The following is a 26301-nucleotide window of genomic DNA, read 5'->3' as shown; positions in this document are numbered from 1 at the left end:
TAACATATACAATAAGTCATTTCAAAGTCATTTCAAATATTTTTTTACAAACCTACAACTAATGAAACAAAGTCTTGCAGAAAAATAACTCATTAAGGGCCATATGTACAAATAACAGGTTTTGCCACTCACAATTTGAGAGTTGCAAAACCTGATGTACAACAGTGTCAATGACACTGTTTGTGATTCCCAATGGGGTAGCAAGTTACCTACCTCATTAATATTCATGTGGTAGGTTGCACTTTGCGACCCCATTGGGAATGGCTTGTATCTCTGGGTAATTGATGACTTGTCCTTTATTTATAGGAGATGAAACTAAACGTATGCACTATATTAATATTCTAAATACACATGAATTGAAACTGAAATTCACATGCAGAATAAGTAAAAAGGAGACTGTTCCTGGACTTAATCCTGACAGTCGGGGATGATAGGATAGCATTTTCCTCATTCAGAAAACTGACAGAGGACAATAGAATGTTACATTCTACTAGTCTTCACCCTAAACCTCAGAAATGGCATGTTCCATCTAATGGGCTCTCAAGAGCTGTAATAAATTAGGTTTCTGGTTGTCAGAGTATGCGCCCTGTACGAGCAGGAAACGCAATCCTAGTCAGGGTAAGTCAGATACACAATAAAAGATAACCTGTCCTCACCCTCTGGTAGCTCGGCACAGAGCAGTCAGGCTTATCTAAAGAGGCAATGTGTAAAATACCTGTGAAACATACACACAGTAACACAGTGAAAACACCACAAAAAGACTCTGCACCAGGTTAGAGGTTAGTAAAACAGACAATACATGTATGAATAAATCAAGACCAAAATACCAAAAAGCCTAGGAATGAATTTTTAAAGAATAAAAAGAGTTGTAGCACTTAGAAGCAATAAGTGCCAATGGGGATTAACTGGATGCACTGGACCAGGGCAAAGTCAACAGTTCAGGCTGAATGGAATGAGCGCAGGCTGGGGACAAGTGCCACACATACCTGGTTAACACAGTACCTAATTCCGGGTTGCAACAACGAGATGCAGGAAGCTGATTGAAGATGCATTCAGTGATAATTCAATGCTATTCCCGCAGTCGAGGTGATGCGTTGATTTTCTTTACAGAGTGAATGTGATGTGTTGAGCTGAGAGGTGCTGCTTGTGAGGTACGATGCACTGGGTTTCTCTGCACAGTTGGAGAGGTGAGTCAATCTCTCCAAGCAGCTGCAAAATGTGGCCAGGTGTTGGTTCCAAGAATGATGTGCCAACCCCACTCCCCCAACAGGTTTGGTGTGCTATTTCTCTTCCAAGCAGACTGGAGATGCATCAAGTTCTCTGGTGCAAGTATCTGGGACCACTTCCAGTAAACCATGCACAGGAGCAGGGGAAGAGACTTTGATATCCCTGAGTCACAAGTGACAGGATAAACGCCAGCAAGCCCTTGGAGATTACTTAAGGTGCAAAGCAGAGTCTAGCTCTCCCTTAGCAGGGTCAGAGAGCATCAGACAGCAGGGCAGTACAGCAGAAAAGCAGCCCTTCCAGGTCAGCAGTCCAGCATAGCAGCAGTCCTTGATGCAGCAAAGCAGTTCTTCTAATAGAGTCCAGTTGTAGGTCCAGAAGTGTGTGATTTGGTACGGTGTGAGACCCAATACTTATACCCAGGTGTGCCTTTGAATTGGGGTTCTTGGACCTGGCCCTTTTTCCAGGGTCATCCCCAAACGTGTTGCCTCCTTACTCATATTTTTTCTGACCATTTTATCTTGGCTTTAGGACGCTGGACACTTTACCACTGCTCACCAATGCTAAACTGCATATGCTCTCTGTGTAAATTGTATTAGTAATTGATTTATCCATGATTGGCATATTTGACTTACTAGTAAGTCCCTAGTAAAGTAAACTAGAGGTTCCCAGGGCCTGTACATCAAGTGCTACTAGTGGGCCTGCAGCGTTGGTTGTGCCACCCACATGAGTAGAACTGTAAACATGGCTCAGACCTGCCACTGCAGTGTCTGTGTGTGCAGTTTTAACCTGCCATTTCGATCTGGCAAGTGTACCAACTTGCCAGGCCCAAACCTTCGCTTTTTATACATGTAACGCACCCCTAAGGTAGGCCCAAGGCAGCCCCATGGTTAGGATGCAGTGTATGTTAAAGGTGGGACATGTACGGATGTCTTTTACATGTCCTAACAGTGAAATTCTGCCAAATTCCGTTTCCACTGTGCAAGGCCTATCTCTCTCATAGGTTAACATGAAAGCTGCCTTTAAATAGCTTTTAAGTGCAGTTTCCCTTTGGGAGCAGCCAGCTAGACATGTGGAGTTTGGGGTCTCTGAACTCAATATAAAAATAAACCTTTTGGTAAAGATGATTTTTAAATTGTCAGTTTGAAAATGTCATATTTAGAAACAGGGCATTTTCTTGCTTGATTCTGCTTGCTTGTGTATTCCCTGTCTGGGTCAGGCTGACAGTTGGGCCGTTTGTGAATCTCCACTAGACAGTGACACAAAGTGAGCTGGGGTGTAGCCTTCATATCCTGATGTGCCATATGAGCTGGAGTGGAGGGAGGACTGGTCACTTACACCTGAATGGGCTCTGCCTGCCCTTACAAATGCAGTCTCTAACCCGATAGTGTGAGTCTGGAGCTAGGCATGGGCAAGGCAGGATCATGCGAACAAAAGAGACTTTCCTTTGAAGTTTGCCTACTTCAAAGGCAGAAAGGGGTATAAGTAGTGGACCCAAGTCGTAGTTAGCTCAGTAAAGTACAACTCGTGAGCTGCAGTGAGTTTTTTTAAACAATAGTTTTGTTTGTTTTATTGTCTAAATATAACAACAATTTATTCTTAGATTTTTCAGGGAATTCCTCGGATATTTTGTAACTTTACCATGAGTAGCTATTACCTTTGTTTTTTTCCTTAAATTTCTTAGGCTTTTATCATGTATGGTAACATTTTAATACTCTACCTAACTGGACCATCACTTTAAATTCTGTTTTTTTCATTGGATATCTTGATTTTTTTTTAATCATAGTCGGTCTACTCCACCACTAATCTCAACTTTCAAATCATCAAAAGCGGGATGGTCAGAAGCATGGCCTGTTCTCTAGTGTAAAGCCATCTGCCTGTTGCCCTTGTCCTTCAGTAGGTTAGCCGCAGGGTTTGGCCTGTGGCCAGGTCTTGCATCTAACCCCATCTAACCCCATCAAGCGGCAAACTCCACTCAGCACATGGCCTTTTGTACTGCACAGCAGGAGGTTGATTGCAGGGCCTGCCATCTGGCCTGGCCCTGCCACCTACTTTGAGGGCTAGTGAATCGTCCATGAATACCCAACCCAAACTTCATTTAAAAAAAAATGTTTTTGCAGGTATGATGGTATTCTGCAGTACCAGTGTTTTAGCGTCTCTCCATTGGTACTGCAGTACTGTTAAACTTTCCCTGGTGAACATGCACACAGTATCATGGGGATGGAATTTGTGATGCAGAAATATGCTGCATCATGAGAATGTTGTGTTAGCAAGTTCTAGACACATGCAGAAAGGTTGGCATCATGCCTGCTTACCATCTAGGCTGACATATTGCATTGTTTTCGGTTATAGACACTTAACCTAACATCATGAATGCTCACTATATTAGTTAAAATGTGTTTATTGTTTTTAGCTATAAGAGCATATAATAAATATGTAATTCAAGATGATACATTAATTATAATCTTTGTTTACTCTTGTTGATGCTTTAGTGTCCGCTAGTGCTATTTTGGTTTATAAACATAAGGTAGAATTGGTGATCATATTCTGTAAAAACTCTAGCATCTGATCATAGGGTAGAGGGACTTCTCATTAGGATGATCAAACCCAAGGTCATGCCGGTTTGCAGGGTCATTCTAATTTATTCAGAGGTAGCTTTTAACCTAGCACTATTTTTCACTCCTGGGAAAGCTGTGATAGAGAATAACTGAGTTATTTTCCGAACAAAAACAGGTATGTTGTGCAATTTATCTTAGTAACTCAAACAGCAGGCTTGCAAATACTGCTTCTGCTAAAAATTAGCATAGCTCCTAGAAATAGTTGTAGGGTGTTAGGATGTTAAGAACGCACTAACCATGTTAGAAATATTCTTGCTGCTTTTGCTCACCATGTCATGCATTGTTGCTAAACATTTGACCATACCTCTCTGATTTCTTAATGCTAATTTGAGTGTGTGTTATTCATTCATGATACAAAGTTTGGCCTTCCATTATGCCCCTGAACTAATCTTATGGGTTTCATTTTTTTATCATATTCACTTTCTGCACAGTATTGCTAAGGTGTTTTGGTGCATTGACTGAGGCACTTCACCCGGGAGTTAGGAATCCTAACATTGCAAATCTGGCGGGGGTCCCAGACCGAATCAGAGCAGGAGGGACTTGCTGTATTGCACAGCCATATGGTGGTACCCATGGAACAAACATAATTTTACTTTTGGCTCTTGGGCGGCTTTCTGCCGCCCCTGCCCCCCAAGTGCCTGAGATCATTTTATCCCTACACTGGCTCCTTATACAACTTAAAAATTAAAATTTTAGAACACTGGGAATAAGTCCCTGAATCCACCACAGCTACTTTTCCAAGTATCAGTCCTACAGTACCAAACAATAGAAGAAGCCCTTTTGGCTAATCAAAGAGCCTATGTTTTCATTTACAATACAGCAGGACTCCCACAGGACTAACCATACAGTTATACCTAGTTTTTTAACCACTTTATGACCACTCTGACCACAACTTTAAATGCAAATTTCTTTGAAATGGCTAAACAGACCAAATTACAGAATGCACGCTTTCTGGGTAAAGTTCAAAATTTTTGCTAAATTTGCTGTTATTCTATTCAGCCATTTTCTGTACCTGGGAAGTTCCTTTATGGAATTAACATTAGAAATCTATGTTTTGTGTTTTCCCACTTCCAGAAAGGAGCTTTTTGGTCCTGGCCCTTTATGCAGGGTCATCCCTAAACATTTTGCATACCTCCAGTTTTTTTCAGAATTCATTTTTAATGGTCTTAGGACTCTTTGCACTTCACCACTGCTAGCCAGTGCTAAGGTGCTTGTGCTCTCTCCTTAAAACATGGTAGAATTTACTTTATGTCCTTAGTAAATTGCATTAGATGTGCACAGGGCCTCTAAAATAAATGCTACTAGTGGGCCTGCAGCAATAATTGTGCCACCCACTTAAGTAGTGTTGATATTGGATTAATCAATGCTCACGACAATGAAACACCTTTATACACAAATTAGACATTTTCATGCACAAATGGAGTTGCATCACCCCCTTGGATTCCCCCATCATGAACTTTCCATCAACACCAGCACGGAGGTAAGTTGTCAGGAAGGCTCTATGACCCAGATCTAAAGGTTAATGATTGACAAGTCACAGGTGGGGTAACAGTTAGCTGTCAGCCAAATACACAAACTTCGATCAGATCCCACAGATAGGCAGCAAATTACAATTGTCCCCAGAGACTGGCCCCAATAAAACACAAATTGGCAGAACACTATAGGACAGATGTCACTTGTAGTTAGGTACACTTAGCCAATCAGGACACAGCATGCACAGCAGTGCAGTATCTGGGCACGTACTCCCTGGCCCACATAGTATCCATGCCAGGTCAAGGCCCACCTGCATTCCTTATATGGAAATAGTGTCTACAACTCCTTAACAACAGTTCCGCAGGGAAAGAATGCTTTATGGTTTATTGCTCCTAGATAAATTCAAAAAATGTGCCTCATTTCAATGTACTGTGAGAGACAGTCCTCAGACCAGTGCTGTAACTGCTCCCCAGGTCATAATGTTTAATTAAACAAACCATTTCCTGTTTCACCAGAAGCATCTTGTCCCTTGTTTTTAAGGTAAATCCTCATTCGAGCAACATTTTTGTGAGCCAGATAGGAGCTGATTCGTTCTTCGAACTCAACTGCAACCAAAAGAAGGGGACCCTGCCTGGATGGATTCACATATGCACAAAAAAGAGAGTTGAGGAGACACCATAATTGATTTAAAGTACTGCCTTATCCGCTTGAAAACAGGTTCATCTAGAAGCTCCTGTCACAATGGTAAAAGACTACATTAGAGCCTTATTCCTAGCATTTGGCATGTGGCAAACTAAGAATCATCATAATCATAGATGTCACTTTCTTCACTGTCAGCATCAGGAAAGGTGATAGCTTGGACCGCTGGGCATAGCACAGATGGTACGCTTGACCGCTGTGTGTAATGCAGGGTTTTTGGGTTGCTGACTGATTGGATCGTTGGGCATGGCACAGATGGTATGCATAAAGCTCTGGGACGGACATAAGGCCAGCTCTCTGTTTTAGGAGGTGCCTTCACTTGGATCACTGGGCATGATATAGTCGGTATGCCGAGATTTTGATGGTGATGTAGGGCCCACATCTCAATCTTATTAGGCTATCCTGGTTTTCTCAGTGCCGTTGGTTTCTTAACACTGGTGGTATTTGAAAGAAGTGAGAGGTGTGTTTTGCTTGGACCACTGGGTGTGATACAGGTGGTATGCAGGACCCCTGGGTAAGACATAGGGGGCCAATTTGGATGTTAGGGTACTAGAGAGATTGGGATCATGAAAATTAGGCATAGCTGTGTTTTGCAAAGAAGTTGTCAATGGTCCTTTCTTTCTCCATCTAAATTGTTGCAATCATTTCCCTTGTGCTTGTCTCAACAAGATTATCTGGCTCCACTAGTTCCATACAGCACAGAACTTCCCATGATCTCAGGATAATGTGCACCAGGAGTAGGCAGAGCTAACGTGATGTGGGTGGGCCATTCACCTTTTTCTTTGGGGCCTTGTGAGCATCTCCCCGGGTAGTTGAAATTGTGTCTTTTTGATATTATTATGCTGGTAGACCAGCGTGATTGTGTTTATCTTAAATGTTAAAATTTGTGTTCTTTGTCAATGTTTAATGTTTAAATGAAGATTTGTTGATGTTCACACATTTTTTTTTTAAGCCAATGTAAGGCTTTCTATTTTGTCACCAGATTGCAGGCTGCAATGAAATAACAATTACACTCTTCCTAGGATTGTGAATCTTCATGCATGTGTTTGTTGAATATCTATTTAGATGCATCTGTGAATACCCTTAAACTAATTTCCCCTGTGTATAGCCTCCTCTGCAAGATTTGATGTGGTAAACCACCTGCATATATATTTCCTGCTACCGGAGGGATCCAGTATTTCCCTTGTAAATACTTCCCATTACCAGAGTAAACATTTTCAAATTTATAAAAACTGAAAATTAGCAATTAGAAAAAGAAAACCCTGTACAAATTGAAAGTGCAAGATAGAAATTCCTAAAGAATGTAAACCTAGCAGGGTAACTATCCCCTGAAAAGACTACCCAAATACCACCATGGGATGACCTTTAGACTAGAGCACATGCAGAGTAAAATGAAGAGTAAAATCCCCATTCAGTCTAAAAAGCTTAGCAAGCTCTGCCACAATTTACACGCACATACCAAAACTCACACATTCCCCTGTCCAAAAGAGAGAACCTTCAACACTAACATAATTGAACGTACAAGGACATACATACATACCAAATATACAGTGCAAAAGAAAGACAAAAAAGAAACATTGCCAGAGGTCTGGGCTATTTTTTAGAATGTCTGGGCCAACAACCTTGACCTATCACCAGCAAGCAAGGCATCCACACCTCCCCCATCATATGCAAGTACAGACATGAGGATTCACTAACCCACCAGTCGAGGGAGCTCAAGGGGCTCCCACCGAACAGCAGGCCGTTAGGTCAAGGCACGGAGGACTGACAGGCCAACAAGCCCTGACACTTCTTGCACATCTCCAGTCTAGAACTAGAGCACCCTGAAGCTCAACCCCATTGCAGTCACGGCCAATGGACCAAGCCTTCACAGCACGGCAAATTCTCACCCTTAGTGGTTACAAGGAGCAAATGTTAGTGAAAGGTAGATTTCTAATGATCTTGGATGGCGAGACAGCTAGCAAGTGTAGGGAAGAGGTACCAGTCCTCTGAGATCTGGCAGCAAGGATGGAGCCACAGGGTATGCTCAGGTAGCCTAAGAAACAAAGGAGAGTGAGCATAACAGCAGGTCCCGAACTAGGAGAGCGTATAGTTCTGAGCGAAAGAGATGATCTAGATCGGAGTCAGAGGAGAGAGAGAGAGAAAGAGCTTGCATCCTCTAAGCCCAGTAAGAAAAAAGTGTATTGCGCCCTCCACCTGAGGAAGGCAGGAGTAGGAACAGGGCCCCAGTCATGGAGGAATCTGAGACAGAATTAGAAGGGAAGCTTGAGACTGGGGTCCATGCCTCACCAGAGTACCAGCAAAGGGGAGTGTCTGACCAGAAAATTGGGGACCAAAGAAGTCTTGTGCAGACCCAGCTTAGACATTGGAGGACAATAATGGCATCACTGCTTGCACACGAAGAAAGCAGCAATAAGGATGGCAGCTAGTCCCCTTGAATGCGCAGGACAGGTATGCTGACCCCAAGAGACATAGGGGCAGATTTATGGAAAGTGGCGCTGCACAGACTGCAGCACTACTTTCCCTGCACCACTTAGCACCCCCTACTACCACCATGTGTGTGCCTATTTAAAATACGGCCCACCATGGTGCAGGGTAGGGGGCAATAGCATCATTTCTCATGACACTATTGATGTACTCTACAGGAGTAGTGCCAAAATATTGGTGCTACACCTGCAGAGTACATAGGGCACCATTCTGAAGAATGGAAGCCCCCTTTTAACGCATGCTCTTGAGCCGGCATTAAAATTGCTGTAGAAAATGGCACAAGGAAATTTCATAGATTTCCTTACACCATTTTTCCGGCTCCCTTAACAGGGGACCGCCCCCTTTACATACATTATGCCTAGTGCAGGCATAATGCAGTGCAAAGGGTTACAGAGTGGCACAATGCATGCATTGTGCCATCCTGTAAATATGGCGCATGGATTTTGGCCTCGTTGGGACACATTAACATCAGAAATAATTACTTTAATGTGGTGCAAGGTGGCGTTAGGACATTAGAAATATGCCCCATAGTACCTCAGGAGGAAGGGAAAATATTCTCCTGACCCTTTTTCCATCTGTAAGCCTGCTGGACAGAGAGAAGTGATCAATACGATAGGCCCAGGCCGGAGGAGGGATCCTTCGAACCAGAGGACATAGTGATAGCCGAAGACTGCATCTGGCACGGAGGGGAAGATGCTAAGTGGAACTTCCCTTACATGCAGGAGTATCTGAAGAGATGGGAATGCTTTGTAGAAGGAAAACGGGTGGAGATGTACAAAACAAAGATATGTCCACTGTTACAGGAGGGCATGCAAAGGACCATCAATGGGCCGTGGGCTCAGATGGACATGGAAGGGCTAAGAGCCAAACTGCTGCAGTTTGGATCTCATGCTTCGAGAAGAATACTGCGGGGATCACCTTAGCGATAGGTGATGTCAAGAGTCTACTGAGTAGCATTATCAGTAAGCAGACCAACATGGTGTTCGCCTGCACCCGCATCCCGGTGGTTATGCTAACCAACTCAGAGCATGACGGACCATATTTAATTCATATAGGCACCAGATATGGAGAGCCCTGAGGGAAATATTCCCTAACTGCCCAGGTATAGGTGGCTTGATGGCAGAAACCATGAATCCTGAGGAAACCATGGTAGAATTCATATAGAGGATGAGAGAAAGGTGGGTACAGGAGGCAGGATAGCCATGGACAGATAAAGGCCCTCAAGTAATTTTCTTCTGCAACATCCTCAAGAAGGGGCTGCCCACCAAAATACAAAGCAGTTTGGAAAGCGAGTAGATCTGGACACCAAGTCCTAGTGAGAAATAAAAGTGCATATCCTGCACTTCTACATGAGGAAACAAGAAAAGGATAAGAAGAGGCATGAACAGGCCCAGAGGGACAATTCTAACTTGACCCAACATAAGCTAAATAAGACTGCCCTTGAGGTGTCCACGTTGGCAGAAATCATGCTAATGGCATTAGATATGACTGGAATACCACTGCCAAAGGGGTGCATAATTGCAACAGTGATGGAGACCTGGGTGGTTGGCAGCAGCCAAACCGCATACAATACTACTATTGCCATAGAATGGGCAATTGGCCGACAGGTGCTGAATAAAAGGCACACTGTGTGCAGAAGTCAATGAGCCAAGGCCAGGCCCTGCAGAACCCCCACCCACAGAATCAGGCGCAGGGAAACCTAGCCGCATCTTATACTCAGCTGCATGGAAATGAGTCCACTGCTACACCACAGCAGCAGGGGTGAGGTAGTTGGACCAGCTCATGGCATCAGCAGCCACAGCCAGAGAATCAGGCACAACAAAGACCGGGGCCACAGCTGCAGCAGGAAGAGATAGACATTTGGGGAAGCAATGCTTTCATGCAGACACAAACTCCAAATGAGAAGTAAGCCATAGGACCCCCACTACAAAGTATACATTTCGAGTACACCTTAAAAATTCACTGCAGTAGAATTCAAAATGAAAGGCGAATGAGAATAACATTAGATATTTCGTCCTTTACTCGTACTTGGGGACATTCAGGGTTGTTGTGTGGCTGTCGACCGGGTGTCCTCACTAGAGTCTGCCAGTCTGGGTTGCCAAGTGGCTGTTGCTCGGGAATAATCAACTGAGTTTGTCATTTAGGGTCCTCATGGGAGCCTGGACCCTGCCAAGCTGTTGGTCCCTGTTGGTCCCCCAGGGCAAGGCTAGTCAGCCACACCCCAGAGGGAGGGCAGTTTGACTGAGTGGGGCAGGGTGGCTCCCGAACAGCCGCTTAAGAGGCAGGCACCCCAGGTCCTCGAACCCACAACCAAATGGGATGGATTCTGATTACCAAATTAAAAGGTCTCCTAGCCAAATGGGGGCCCTATTTTTCTTTGAAAATAAAGATGTCCTCCAGTGCTGGGAATCAGGCCTCCCAGTGCACTCAGGGAATCAAAGACCACTTATGGCTCACAGCCCATGCATGAGTTCCAGCGGGGCACCTCACGCTGCAGAGTCAGTCGAAAGGACTTTCAGCAAGACATTCAGTCACCATAGGTCCATTTCCATAAACCAGGCAAAACTCCGACAAGTTCCAAGCCTTGCTCTAGACTCTTTACACTTGATGTCTTTGCCTCCTCATTTTCCGCTGAGTTTCCCTACAGCAGCCAGGAACAGTAGGCCCAAAAAGATATGGCCCGAGGGAGATGGGGTGCCAGGGAAGGAAGTCCAAAAAATCCATTGCAGCTCCTAGCAAAGTAAAATCCAGGAGAAAGCTCATCCCACTCTGCTGCTGGTCCCCCATGTTGGGGCTAGCCAACCACACTCGGGGGGGACGGTAGTCTGACAGAGTGGGGCTGGGTGGCTACCTAACTGCCGCTTAAGAGGCAGGCACCCCATGTCCTCGAGCCCACAACCAAATGGGATGGGTTCTGATTATCAAATGAAAAGGTCCCCATTCTCAGGCCCGCATCCAGGACAAATTCTCTTTGTTGGCTAACCCCAGCAACAATAGTGCCTGCAGTGGCGTCCTAGCCAAATGGCGCCCCCTCATATTTGTTCCTAAATGAAGATGTCCTCCAGTGCCGGTAGCCAGGGCTCCCTCTGCGCTAAGGGTAGCGGAGACCACATAAGGCTCACAGCCCATGCATGAGTTCCAACGAGGCACCCCACGGAGCAGAGTCAGTAGAAACAGGACAACAGGACATTCAGTCACCCCAGTCCATTCCCATAATGCAGGCAGAACTCAGACAAATTACTGGGCCTTGCTCTAGACTCTCCACACTAGATGTCCTTGCCCCCTCATTTCCATCTGAGTTTCCCAATAGCAGCCGGGCACAGTAGGCCCAAATAGATATGGTCTGAGGGAGAGGGGGTGCCAGGAAAGGGAGTCCAAAACATCCATTGCAGTTCTGAGCAGAGTAGAATGCAAGAGTAAGCTCATCCCCACTCTGCTGCTGGTCTCTCAGGGTGGAGCTACCCAGCCCTACCCCATGGGGAGGGCAGTCTGACTGAATGGGGTAGGAAAGCTCCCCAACCGGCTCTAAAGAGGCAGGCACCCCAGGTGCTCAAACCCACAACTAAATGGGATGGGTTCTGATTACCAAACTAAAAGGTCCCCATTCACAGTCCCCCACTCAGGATGAAATGTCTTTGTTGGGTATTCCCAGCAATAATAGTGCCCGTAGTGGCCCCCTAGCCAAATGGGGTCCCTATTTTTGTTAGAAAATTAAGATTTCCTCCAGTGCCGGGAGCCAGGTCTCCCTGTGCTCTCGGGTAGTGAAGACCATATAAGGCTCAAAGCCGACGCATGAGTTGCAACAAGGCACCCCACAGTGCGGAGTCAGTAGAAAGGAGGTTCTGCAGGACATTCAGTCACCCCAGTCTATTCCAGTAATGCAGGCAAAACACCAACGAGTTCCCAGCCTTACTCTAGACTCTCCACACTACGGGCCTGATTTAGGAAAAGTGGTGCTTCAACCAGTTCAGCACCACTTTTCTTCCACCCCTTAGCGCCCCCAAAAACGCCACCATGTGTGCACCACCATATGTTGGCACACCATGGCAGCAGTTAAGGGAACTAGCGTCAACATTTTTGATGCTAGTTCGGAACTTGCAGGATTAGCATAAAAAAGTTTGAAAAAAAACCAAGAACAAGGTCTGCTATGCTGCTATCAGCACAGCCGCTCTGCCGGCCTAAATCTCTAAAGGATCAGCTGCTTTGGTGCCTGGTGACCTACTGCTTGCCTAGGGAAGAATGACTGAACCTGCAGATTCTAAAAAATCTGTAAGCTCTTCGAGGCTTCCTGACAGGGCGATACTCGGAATATTATTATAAAAATTTAAAAGTAAGATATCTTTTCGCCCGGTCATTGATAATAAGACCATCAAGAAAAAGGCAGAAGACCAAATCAATGAAACTCTGCTGGAAAACTCCAGGACAGGGAATTTGATATGATTTGGGTTGGAGATTTTAATGTTCAATTGTGTAAATATGAATTACCTTATTTATGTGGTGCTTCCACAGAAGGTAGAGAGTCACTTACTCACTTTATCTACTCTAATTTAGGTAATGCCTTGAATACCCTCATCTACAAATTTGATCTTGTTTTTGCAAGGGATATGACAAATAGTCGGACAAGGGAAATACCCACCTATACAGGGAGCACGAATGGTAGCATTATTGATTTTATCCTTATTTGCTCTTCACTTTCACATTCAATTGTGGATTTTAAAATCAAATCCCACTGCGCCAGAGACCACAATCCCTTGAGCATAAAATTAGCTCTTAAAACTAGGGTAATTTCACTGAGGATAGTATGTAAGGGGAAAGTGGCTTTTAAAAGAAATTCTGCCCCCGTATGAGATGGGAGAGAGTAATCCCTAACACTTTTTATGAGGACCTAATAACACAAAATAAGGTCCACATTAATACTTGTTTGTCTCTGCAATCCACTTGCGACCATCTTATAACTGCTTTTGAGTCTTTAAGCTGTGCTATTTCTGAGGCACTGACGTTTGCCGAACATCCCAAAGGCGTAAAACCTCAACGTTGGTTTCATTCGGCCTGTACGGCTGCCCATAGAGACTTAAAAACAGCTATTAAAACTATTCCATTTAGTCGTGAATTAGTTAAACAGGCTAGGGGCCGATATAAGTCAGTTCTTGAGGAGAGGAAGAATGAAATACGCATTAGCGCATGGGAAGATCTCATGGCAGCCACGGAATTGAGGGACCCCTCTCAATTTTGGAAGGTGGTTAATCACCCATATTTCTCAGGACAGGCAAATAGGGAGGATGACTGTCTGATACCAGAGGGGGTCTGGGTAGAACACTTTTCATCTGTATTTCAGTCTGCAAATAACCCTAATCATGGTGTGGAGGTATTTGGCCTCTTACGTTTGGCTACTTCCATTCCAATTAAGAGTGGAATTTTACTTGAGACGTATGAGACCACCACAGCAATAAATAAAATGAAATTAAGGAAAGCCCCTGGCCCCGACGGGGTGCCAGTGGACTTATTTAAATCTTTACCTGATTTGTGGGTTCCACTAATCACAAATGTTTTGAATTGTGCTATTCAAAGTTCTATTCCTTCCTCATGGCTAAGGCAACAATTGTTACGATATTTAAAAAGGGTAATAGACTTGACCCCTTTTGCTATAGCCCCATTTCTCTCATTGACTCCACGGCAAAGATTCTGGGGAGTGTCATTTTGAACCGGCTTGAGGAGTGGGTGGCAAGGACAAACATTCTATCGCCAATTCAATATGGGTTTAGGCCTGGATTAGGCACAGTGGATCAGACCCTAAACTTACACCTTATCCTTAGCAAATATGTTATTGCAAAAAGGGAATCTATCCACTTAGCCTTTATAGATCTGTCCAGTGTATTTGATATGGTGAACAGAGTAAAATTGTGGGAAATAATGGACACAATGGGGGTTGAGCAAGATTTGTTGGATCTGATTAAACGTTTATACTCTGACCTTACTATCATAATTCAGAAAGATCCATCCCCTTGCATCTAATCGGGTGTTAGACAGGGCTGCACTTTGGCACCTTTTTTTATTTCTGTTGTACATAAATGGCATGGATTTCCCAAGGATGAGTTTTAGACAATTGCCGATTTTATTGTATGCTGATGACGCCGTTCTAATTGGCCGCACGGCCAATGGTCTACAGACCCTTTTGGATCTTTTTTTAACGCACACACAAGAGCTTGATTTGAAAGTTAATTTTAAAAAGTCACATGTTATGATTTGCGGTCCTAAAAACACACGCACTAAATGTTTTATAATGGGGGGAACACCTTAACAAAGGTAAAAGACTTTTGCTATTTAGGTTTGCATCTAAGTTCCACTCTGTCATGGAAATTCCATTTGAACTTTAAGCTCCAATAAATGGAAAGAAATGTTGAAGCAATCTTTCACTTTGCCCGTAGATTAGGGCATAGACCGGTTCACCAGATCATCACGCTCTATAAATCCAAATGTGTTTCGGCTGCGATTTATGGGGGTGGCCTTTGGGGATATACCAGTTCAAGTATATTACAACGGGCAAAGAATAAATTTCTCCACCGGCTACTTATGGTACCCAAGAATGTAGCGGATATTGTATGCCATGAGGAGTTGGGAATCCGCTACATTACAGATTTGATAGATATTGCCCCCCTTCTGTTATGTATAAAAGTATGGTCTAATCCGGCAGCTACTTTAACACATGATTGTGTAAAAGACTGTATTTCGTTAGCAAATCACAACAAAATTCCATGGTTAAATTTTGTTTATAACTGTTTTCGAAATTTGGACTTGGAGTTTATGTATTTCAAACCAGAGCTCTTGCCCGCCAATGTGAAAGAAATTGTTAAATTCCGATATAAAGAGTACGTTACGAATCTTGGATATCAAGTGGCAGAGAAATTGAACTCTTTTGATTTATATGTACAAATTTCATCATCGAATTTGATAGAACCTTATTTTGTTTGGTTTCCAATCCCTTCCCTATATTCTTTACTTGTACTTTTTAGATTTAACATGATTCATTTTAGAGTGGCGTTTCCAACAAAATGCGTGTGGGAAAAAACATTACCGCCATGCCCTTGTGACAATTTTCGAAACAAAGTACTTGTCACTTTATTTTATTTTGTACACTCTACTCAGCTCCTAGGGAAACCTTTTTATTACCTATTTTGCGTAATTTGCACACCCTTTCTTATAAAGAAGGATTGATTGGCATTCAAAGCCTTTCATCCAAACAAATGTGCAGCTCTATTTTAAGTTTTATCAAATCCGCTATTACCATTAGGAATCGATATGAATTAGCAACGTGACTATTTATTAAGGGAATTCAAATACTGTTTTACTGTTGTATACGATTTTATAAGTATTTATATTATATATTGATTTAGTAGGCTTAAGTGGTATGCTTAGATTTTATAGACTTGCAGATCAAAGAGTCTTGCCTTTGAATTATGCAATAAGTACTGTATTTTTATGTATGTATGTGTACTTTTATGGCAATACGCAGAATAAAGTTATTTTGACTTTGACTGAACCTGCAACTTCATCTTGAATCCGGGAACCCAGAGTGACTCAAAGGGCTTGTCTGCAGGCCTCCTCATTTGAGCCTCAGGACATAAAAGATTCCCCAACAGCTCCTGAACCCATCTTCAGCGAATTCTTGAACCCCAACTGGTGCATCTCAGGTCCTGGACATTTGGTGTGGCTCTTGAGCTCTTAAATTCAAGCTTTTTGGCTCTTTGCAACCATGAATGGGCCTGTTCACACAGGAGCCATGCTGCTCACACCGAAAATCAGTGTGAGCCACCACCAGCCCACCTCCTCGCACAGCAACATTGACTGCTCTTGGGAAACTGCCAGCACGAAGCACCAGCCCACCCAACCACAACACCTGACCTGCTTCTTATGACATGCCGAGAACTTGAGAAGGTAAACCTTCAGAAGGACTGATTCTATACAACATATGCTCCATTGTGGTCAGCCTGAACTTTTGCCTTGGCCCCGTCCAGCATGACCAGATAGGCGTTGTTGTTGCTTTATGGTTTTAGGCTGTGTTTGATAGTTTATTCTTTAAAAAATCATAACTCGGTTCTACTGATTGAATTCTTGCTATATTGATCTTCTTTTATAAATAAAATATATATATATTTTTTGAATACATGTGGGGTCATTTTGTGTGTGTTTTCACTGTGCTACTGTGTGAAGTGCTACAGAAATACTTTAGACATTGCCTCTACGTTAAGCCTGACTGCTCTGTGCTAAGCTATCCGTGGTAACCACAGGTTAATTTGGGGTTTGCTGATGCCTTACCCTAGGTAGAATTGTGGCTTCTGTTTTACTAGAGCTCACACCCCAGCCAACCATTAACCTAACTTCTAACAGAGATGAGGTTGTTCTTTTCAGCTCCATTCTGGAACGTTTCAGGGTGATCCATCAAGCTGGTGCCAAGAAAAAGTGTGGGGTTTCCCAAAATTATGTTTTCCCTTAGGAAATTTTGGGAAGTGATGAAAAATATGGCTAACTGGAAGTACACTGAAGTTGGCAGAAAATTCAAACCTCAATCAGAAATCATTCTTTTCATTATGTGGTGTAAATCCGTTCAACCCTTTCCAAAACATTACACCTGAAGGAGGGGCTTAGGTTGGGCATAAAGGGATCAAAAAGCCTGGACAGTTGGTGTTCAGATATTCTCTGATTGGCCACTTTGTATTTCTAACAGCAGCAGCTGTCTGTCTGTTAACTCCTTAGTTATCATATGTGGTTCCAATAAAAAACTAGAACACTAGCATTTTGTGTTCAAGACAGAAGTGAGGCACCCCAAAGGCCATTTTGTTGGAATGGAAGGTGTTGAATTTACAGCCTTCCTTGAACAGGGGGCTGAAGCAAATGAACACCAGGGTGGTATTGTAGGCATGAAATAAGAGGTGTAAAAAAGTAAGGGGAAGTGTGTGGTTTTGGTATTTTGAGGCACAATGTAATAGTTGAAGAGAAAGAGATATGTCTTCATAACTACAACTTTCTTTTTTCCATCAAATCTGTTTACGCAGCCTAACCATCTTCTTAGTGACTTAACAGGTCTCTACTTTTCAAAAGGTAATACATTAGTAGGATGGATCTTGTAGCAACATGCTATTAAAAGAACAGTTGAGAATGTGCTTGGCTTTCAGCATTATGCTGCAAACATGTTCGCCACTCAGTACCTGCTGTGCTCGACTGAGGAGCTCATGAAGAGTGAAACTGTGTGTCTTGGGTCTAATAAAATGAAACATTTGAAGAAATGAATAGTTATCAAGGTGCAGAATTGAAACATTGGAGGAAATTAATAGTTGTTAAGCTATACTCCACTGGCTGAACTGCATATTTGCAAGGGATAGACTAGCATGACCAGAATGCACTAGAAGGGTTACTGCACCATTTGTTTAGATCATTCCTTCAAGGTTATTTTTCCCAAGCCAAAAAGACCCTGTCTGGATCATGTTGCCTTTTTATGGGTCATAATGCATGATTTATGGGGTATTTGCATGAATTACATTTTTTAGTTTTTTATGAGGACAGTGAATGTTTAGCCCAAATGCTTGATATTTGCCTTATTAGGACACTTAAATTATCAGTTCTAACCTAGCTCGTTCACTTGCACTTTCACTTTGCAGTGGGGGTCAAACTCTGGAGTCATTATAGTAAAATGTCTGTTTCAGCTAATGAAGCCCCATTGTATGTTGTAGGAACCTGTGGGAAAGATGATACTTGACACTTAGGGGAACAAAAAGAGGGAGAGTAATTCATGTTGCAAATTGGTGGTGTGAATTGAACTTATCCATTTCAATTCTAGTCTTTCAAGTTGACACGTATTGGTATAGTATAGATGACAGGTTTCTTAGTGAAAAACGTCTGTGTGGTCTTGATAACCTTTTTCTTGCTGCTGAGTGGTCAGCTGGTTCATCACAGGTTGACTACTGGCAGCAGACTAATTATGCAGCTTTCCTTGGAGTCATAAGCTATCCCTCTTGTGTGATTCCACTAAGAGTAGTAATTCCCAATACATACAAAGTAGTGGTGTACTTTAGGATGTTCCCTTCTACATCCTTGGTGGTAATTGCAGTCATCTGCAGACTGACTATCTAATAACTTTTACATACTCCTCGATTGAAGGATAAAATATCCCACAAAGCTTCCAACGAACAATTCTATGTCTCTAGGAAAGTCTGCATGGCACTAGGGTGACTGCCAATATGAGATAAGTGACTCTTAGGGAATATGCAATATCTCCTTTTAATTCTAATTCAATAGTGCTGGTATTTGTGGCTTTATGTTTTTGGAGGAATTTCAATACCTTTAAAACAGTCCAAATTCCTAAGGCTGTTTCTTTAGCTTTCTATTTTGCTGACTTTACTCTTCCGTTTGTTGGCTAGAATTAATGGCTGGATTTTTAAGATGACCTGTAATATCAGGGTCTATCACTTTCTGTCTGGTGAAGGGTGAGAGCCCAGAGAATGTAATCTCTCTCTCCTAAGTAAAAATAAAATAACAGATGTTTAAACTTAGATGGTTAAATAGTCAACTTAAATTTTCAGTTGCTGCCATATGAAATAATAGACAGCAGTGCGGAAGGTATGGCGAATATCATAAGCAGCAACAGAGCAAACACAAATTAGCCCAAGAAATTGCAAGAACATATATACTACAAGGCAGGTCCACCCAGCACTTAATTTCTAAATAAAAACGTGTCGGTGGCCAAAACTCTCCTCTGAAACATGTGGCTGCTGCAATTAAATGTGTGAGCAGGGAATACTGAGGCAGCGTAGTCCTGAAGCCAACTCAGGCCTCTTTAATCCATTTACAGCCATTCCCTGCCCTCTCAGCTCACTCTTGCAGGTTTCTGGTTTCTCTATTTGTGGTGTTTTTTCTATTTTCCCTTCCTCTGTCATTCCCATATGTGTCTTTTGCTCACAGTAAATGCTTGCAGCAGAAAAATAAGTGTTGGCCCTCAAAAATAGGTGCTGGTGCCCTGCACCGGAAACCACTAGCTCAAATGAAGCACTGGGGGCACCATTGTTTACCAAGCCTTATCACTAGAAACCTCTTTCATCTGCCTTTGACCTTACTGGGCTGCTTATGCAAAACTAGATGAGCATATCTGACACCCACTGGGGTGCTCAGCCACAGAGGAACTTCAGATGATATTGCAAACCAGAACCCCTCTCTCTAGCTCCTCTTCCCCAGTAATAGCATGGCTCTTGATGGCTCAGTAAAAAACAATACTTCAATGCCACCCCAAGTTCATAGGTTCTTCTGGCAGGCAGAGAGCAGAAACGAACAGTCAGATCATACTGGGATGGTCAGTAATGTAGGACAGTGCAAACTGCTAGATGTCACAGACATGCAGCAAGCCACACCACTTGGAATTACAAGAAGTAAGGCATGACTCTTAAAAGGACAATATCAAATGTGACCCGAGACAACTTTGCTTTCCCTATCCCCTACCACTCTCATTTTCTTATCTTACTTAGGCCCTCATTACAACATTGATGTATTGACCGCCTACTGCCACGGAGTCGGCCAACAACATACCGCTGCTGTAGCTACCAGCCAGCAATGCGTATCATGACCGCCGACGGTATTCCGCCAGAAATCTGGCAGGACACCGCCGACGGTAATGGTGGCGGTCGGCGGTAAGGTGGCGCTACTGACAGCAGCACCGCCATGCCAGCAAAAGACTGCCGACCATATCATGAGCAATAATACAGCCTGTCGGTGTTTTGCTGGCAGACGCTGCTGCTGACAGCAGTGCCACGGACCGTCTGCAGCCTAAGTGGGGTTCTCTGACCGGAGAGGAGGGTGGGGGGTGTTGTGTGTATGTGGGGGGGGGGTGTATGTTTTGGGATGCGGGTTTGACTCTCATTGAATGCATGCGTGAATGAGTGATTGTGAGTGTTGTGTGTTGTGGATGCATGTGTGTGACAAGGTATGTTGGTGTGTGTTGTGGTGTGTAGGTATGTATGTGTGCATGCGTGGGTGGAGGTGGGTATGCATGTGTGCATGTGTGTATATGGGTGTAGGTGTGTATATGTGCGGGGGCAGGAGCGGGTGGGGGAGTGTGGGGGAAGACTCTGGTGAGGGGATGGGGGGCAGGGGAGACCCCTATCAGTGCCAGGGAAGGAATTCCCTGCCACTGACAGTGCCTACCACCATGGTATTTGTGGCAGTACAAAAAACACGCAAACCAAGGCGGTAGGCCGGGTCGTAATCCTGAGGGATTATATGGTGCATTGCAGTCCTTTCCTTGCTCTGGTGCACTCTGGTCTGCCTAATGCCAATGCAGGCACTGTTGCGCCATGGTGCAAGGGTGCCTGCTTTGCAGGCTGGATTGTTTTTGTGCAGAAAGGAACACCTTTCCGCCCCAAGTGCGGATCTAAAGATACTACTTGTAAATGCCCTTTGTTAATTCCCAAAGTCGTAAATTTAGATGTTTAGTCTAAGTTCATACCAAACGTCTAAATTTACCTTTGTGACTCAAGCCTACAGTTTGCAATCTTCATTCTCTTTTGAAAAATAGGTCAGTCACGGATACTATGCTGTAAGCGATCTGGCCATCAGCATTTTATGTGAGCCCCTTGCTTGGCCCGGCCCATGCCACAAAGTAGATGACATGTCAGTGTATCGATATGTGTAGATACCTGCAGTGGCACAAAATACAAAACTGATTCAGTCATTAACATGAAGTCCACTCTGTGCACAAGTATGTTGCACACCACCGCATTCCGTAGGTGCCACCATTGCGCATAAAAGTCTGCAGCCAGTACTGGGTGGCTATAACACTCCTGCATTCTTCATCAAGCTTCGCAATACACCTCTAGCCATGTTTATTTTTTCAAAAGATCCTTTGCCCATTTAGCACAGCTTGAACCTCCAGTGACATGGGTGTTTCTTTGCCTCTGACCATCCTCATGACTTTAAATAATATGATTACAAGATGGATTGATTCACTAGTGTCCTCATACCACCTCCTTCAAGATGTTTTTGTTTTCTCTTTACATTCAGGCTCAACTCCCAGTGGTGGCTAGTGACATTTGAAAGTGGTGGGGCGTAAAAGTTGCTGGTGAGTGCACGGTGACAAGCAAGTGTAGCGAGCCAGCCTGACTAACATAAGGGAGTTACGGGGGGTTCTCCCCGGAGCTTTTTTTTTAAAGGAGTGGGCAAAATGGTGCATTTTCAGGCAAATTTGAGAAAGCACGGAGGTTAATAAAGAAATTGTGAAAGTGCAGTTCTGACATCAATAAAGAGATTTCATATGATAATAACATAGGTAGCTGCTTATTTAATATACCCATAGAACATCATAACAGAGTGTGAGATAACAATTCTAGTACCTCACAGATTTCTTTATTTATTGATATTCCTTTAGAAGTGAGATTCTTCTGACTCAAAAGTCGACGAGACAAGCAGTAGACCACCACATATACCTTTGTTAATTTTTTGATAGTTTAAAGTCAATGTAAAGGCTACAAAACAAGGCTTCCCTAACAAGCAACCTTTGTCTTCATCCTGACACTAGGAAGGATGGGTCATTGAGTGACATGTTTTTCAAAATTCCTTGCTTTTCAGTTTCAGTTCGTCCCACTCCACTTTACATTATTTTCTCCTTTTCCTCTTGCCCAGCCCCTCCGACCACTAACTTTTGCTTTTATTAACTACCTTTCAGGGGAACTAGGCCTCAGTCACTGCAAACATTTACCACCAAGGAAAATGATACAGTTGTTTTCCCAGAAAGAAAATGAGGGTTGCCATCAGGCTAAGCCTTTGGGAGCACCACTGAAAGGGCTTGTAAAAACCCTGGGTACACATTCTATAGAGTTCCGACAAATGGGCCTGCAGCATCTCAAGGCCTATTCCAGAGTCTTTGAGTCAGTTAGACCTGGATTACCAAACAAACACACACACACACACACACACACACCCTTTAGAAATCCCTCATACCTCGCTTCCCCAGGAAACTCCCTTTGCTAACACCTTGGAATGGAACTCAAAACTTACGCTCATTTTAACCCAGTGACACTGACAGGTACTTCTGAATTATAAGGTATGATTTCTTTCTTCAACTCAACATACTAATAGCCAGACAAATCTTCATTTTGGCTTCTTTTGACATGTATGCATCTCCCTTTTACTACATCACAGACCTTTTATTTGCCAGATTGTTCCTGTAACATTATAATCGCATGCCCTTATTTTGCAATTTTTGCATGACATTTTTGCAGTTTTATATAGCGCTGCGCGAGACAGGACCGACAGCATTAGAGCGCTTTACATGAGCGCCAGATTATCACAAAGTCACATTCCAATCATTTTCTTTTTAGGCACAGGGAGATTACAGGATTGCAAACCTCTCAATAGGGCCCTGGGCTGGGCCAAGAAGGAAGTGAAGGAGAGCAGTAGAGCAAGCGAGAAAGGAAAGGCAAATTAAGTCCTAACAATGGATTACTGTCTGGCCACCAAAAACCGGGGGATCCTGTACCATGGCTGGATAATTAATGGTCCGTACAATACAGACACGTCCACAAAATACAAAACACAACCTGTTTCTTTACATTTGTTTTCATTTCCAGGATGATGCAACGAAGTTGATACTGGTAAATGTATTTTAGATGTACACTCATAAGTGCATTTATCGTCTAATCAGCTTTGTGATAAAGGTATGCTTTACTCGCTTCCTGTGGCATAAATGCATTCAAAGAATGAGTACGAAGAGAAACGAGAAGCAAGCTTTATATGAACTTTCTCCACTTCTGAAAAAGAGAACAGTGAACTTAATAAAATTATTTTTTGGTGAGTGCCTTAAAATATTTGCTAGCAAAGCTGGGACTTTCAGTCACAGTATTTGGACACATTGACAAAGAAAATACATTTTGCAGCGCAACGAAACAGTCCGCTTCACAGTTGGTGCAGCAAAAATACAACTGCGAGCAGCGAGACCAGAACACTGTAATTCAATGTCAAAGAGTGAGGTGGTGTACAATAACCCATTTAATCGATCTCATTCACCCACTCATCTGCGGTAAAGACCCAGTGGTGAAGGAAAAATAAAATACATCTTTTGTTTTCACCTAGAGAGCATGAAATTAGCCTAGTGTCACACGTGCTAATCTTTGATTCCTTATGGGGCAACTCTGTCACTACCACGAAATTCAAACTGAAGAAATAATTGGACAAACAATGTTTTCAAGAATATTTCTAGCAGTCAAACAGTTAAAGGGAGTAAATACTTACCTTTTCCCATTGCCGCTGCATGCAGATCACGTCGTGGTCAGTCAGGCTCGTGTACACCAGAATCCTTTCCCAGCTACTCCAAGAATGAGGTGGGACCATGGAGGCTTGTTCCCACCCACCCAGTGACGAAGGGCTGCAGTGCTACACAGCCTTCCTGATTGACAGCCAGCTTTGGAAACCCAGGGCTTATGCTAAAGCGCCCAGGCTGTTTTGTTTGACCGAGGCTCCAGTGCGTCACAAGAGACAGTACCTTAAACTGTTGTAGGCTGCCGGAGGCCAGGGCTGAGATCAGATAAGCCCTATAAATCCTGCAACGGCCAGCACATGCACTGCAGCACATGAGTCTTTCGAAAGTGCCTGGTTTTGCCTGACCCTCGGCAGAGCGAGGGTCACACTGTTTGAAGTTTTAATGTATTAAACATTTTTGGATGCAGAAATTGAAGCTGGGGAAACTTTTTTTTAAAGCTGGGGCAGAGCCTTGCCTCCCTAATGAAGAAACCGCCACTGCCAACTCCATGTCTGTCTGCTCCACACAGAACATCATTAAATAGTCAGTGTCAGACAATGTATTTGTCGTGGCAGCCCACCAGGGGTATGGCTATTTATAAACATATTAACATTAAACAATGCCTGGATGGTTGTCCTGTAAGTCTTGAGTTAGATTCCATATATCCTAAAGAATTCAAGGCACACATCTCTAATAAATAGATAGAATAGACGATAGGCCAATAGGCAGTAATGCTTATGCTATTGTTCATAAAAATTGTATATATATATGTAAATCTCTCTTGTTCACCTACGTACAAATTAGTGTGCGTATTTCTATGGAGTAGTCCAATATTTCAGAAAACTCTAACCTTGTACTCTGAATCCTAAAAAAGAACGATTCACTCTGCTGTCACTCATCACAACCACTGCTGACCACATACAGTATATTAAGTAAGACAAATAGTAGAAGCAGGAAAAGGGATCGGGAGAGAGAAAACAGAGGCACTGGATATCACATTCTCTGTCATCGCTCTACTGGGCACTGACATTTGCTGGATCGAATGGTTTTTTCAAAGACTAAAGAACCCCACAGCCAGGGCAACAGCAGGCTGCAGACGAATAAGTGTAAAAACAAAAACAAAAGAAAACAGACAGCAGGCTTTTTCCAAATACTAATCCAGAAAATGAAACACTATCTGTGCTCATCAGAACGTCCCAAAACTGTTCTCTACTTTATAAAACTTTGAAGATGAACGTCTAAAGAACACTGCATCACAAATGCATTAACTTTAAAAAACCAGCTACCTCTCCGGCCACTCATTGACTTTATACTTGTCTTTCACCCTGTACAGCACTCAGCTGCCTTTTGACTAGGTTTGCGATATAGGAATACTACATACATACATACATACATACATATACGCGTACATAAATTAACAACAACTTCCTAATAGACCATCATGAGCATTCAGAATCTTTTTCACACAGCCAAAAGGAAGTACCTTTTTGTGTAACCAATGCTCTCTGTTCCTGGTATGAATGTGACATAACTGAAACTGAAATGTAACCAGATATAACTGATCACTGAGGCGCTCACTTAGCAACATAACTACCCCCAACTTAATATGTTTGCACTTCATGATATTAATTTTCTTTGGATATGTTTTGCCACTGAAAAAATAATTAGCATTTGTTTACCGTATGTGATTCTCAATCTAACTACACATGTTATTTTTTGCTAAATTCAAATTATACCTTGAATGCATCTAGGCACATATTTACTCACATTTCATGCAATGCACAGCAGCAAGCAAATATAACTATAACGACTTGCGTTGCCCTCATATCTACATATCATAACCAATCTCTAAAAAATGCAAGAGTTTGCGGCTTCCTAAGAATTGAGCTTTTGCGGTGGGACGTTGTCACTTAGGGCCAGATTTATACTTTTTGACGCAAAGCTGCACTAATGGGGTTTTGCATCCAACATTTTAGCTCTGGCTAGAGTAATTTCTTAACGCCACCCTGGTGTCAGATTTATACTTTGATGATGGGTGGCGCTAAGAGCAGGATAGAGTAATTTTTTTCTGACGCTAGCCATTGCGCCTTGTAGTAAGGCAAAATGCGTTAACGCAGGAAAAATGACTCTACTCCGGTTTGCGACATGGAAAAATGTCTCAAATGGATATATGCCATTTTTCACCTCAATAGTGTCAAAAAGAGACGCAAAAGCAGCAAACAGTGCTATGGAGCCCCAAGATGGACCCCAGAGGCCAGGAGAGACCCCAGGGAAACCCCACACAACCAGGAACCAGCCAGGAGGACACAGACAAGACCCAGGGGAGAGACAAGAAGAAGAGGAAGTGTCCCTTCAGCTCAGAGGAGCATGAATTCCTGGTCAGAGAGGTGACGGAGCACCAGCATCAACTCTTCATCACCTCTAAATTGCCAATTGGGAGGGAAGAGGCACTTTGGCAACAGATTGTGGACAAGATTAACAGTGTGGCAGAGGTCAGGAGAACTGTCACGGAGTGCAAGAAATGCT

General features: G+C 43.2%; 1 long non-coding RNA gene across 1 annotated transcript in view; it reads right to left on the bottom strand.

Moving 5' to 3' along the window:
• Positions 1 to 23870, bottom strand: part of LOC138258769 (uncharacterized) — a 131483-nt gene extending 107613 nt beyond the window's left edge. Inside the window, exon 1 of the long non-coding RNA XR_011198558.1 lies at positions 23769 to 23870. This is a non-coding gene — a long non-coding RNA (uncharacterized lncRNA). The remainder of the gene's footprint in view (positions 1 to 23768) is intronic.
• Positions 23871 to 26301: the final 2431 nt, after the last annotated feature.

This window comes from Pleurodeles waltl, chromosome 9 (assembly GCF_031143425.1).
Source record: "Pleurodeles waltl isolate 20211129_DDA chromosome 9, aPleWal1.hap1.20221129, whole genome shotgun sequence".
Taxonomy (NCBI): Eukaryota; Metazoa; Chordata; class Amphibia; order Caudata; family Salamandridae; genus Pleurodeles; species Pleurodeles waltl.
Note: the sequence above shows the minus strand (reverse complement) of the source record. Positions and strands in the feature narration are given on the sequence as shown.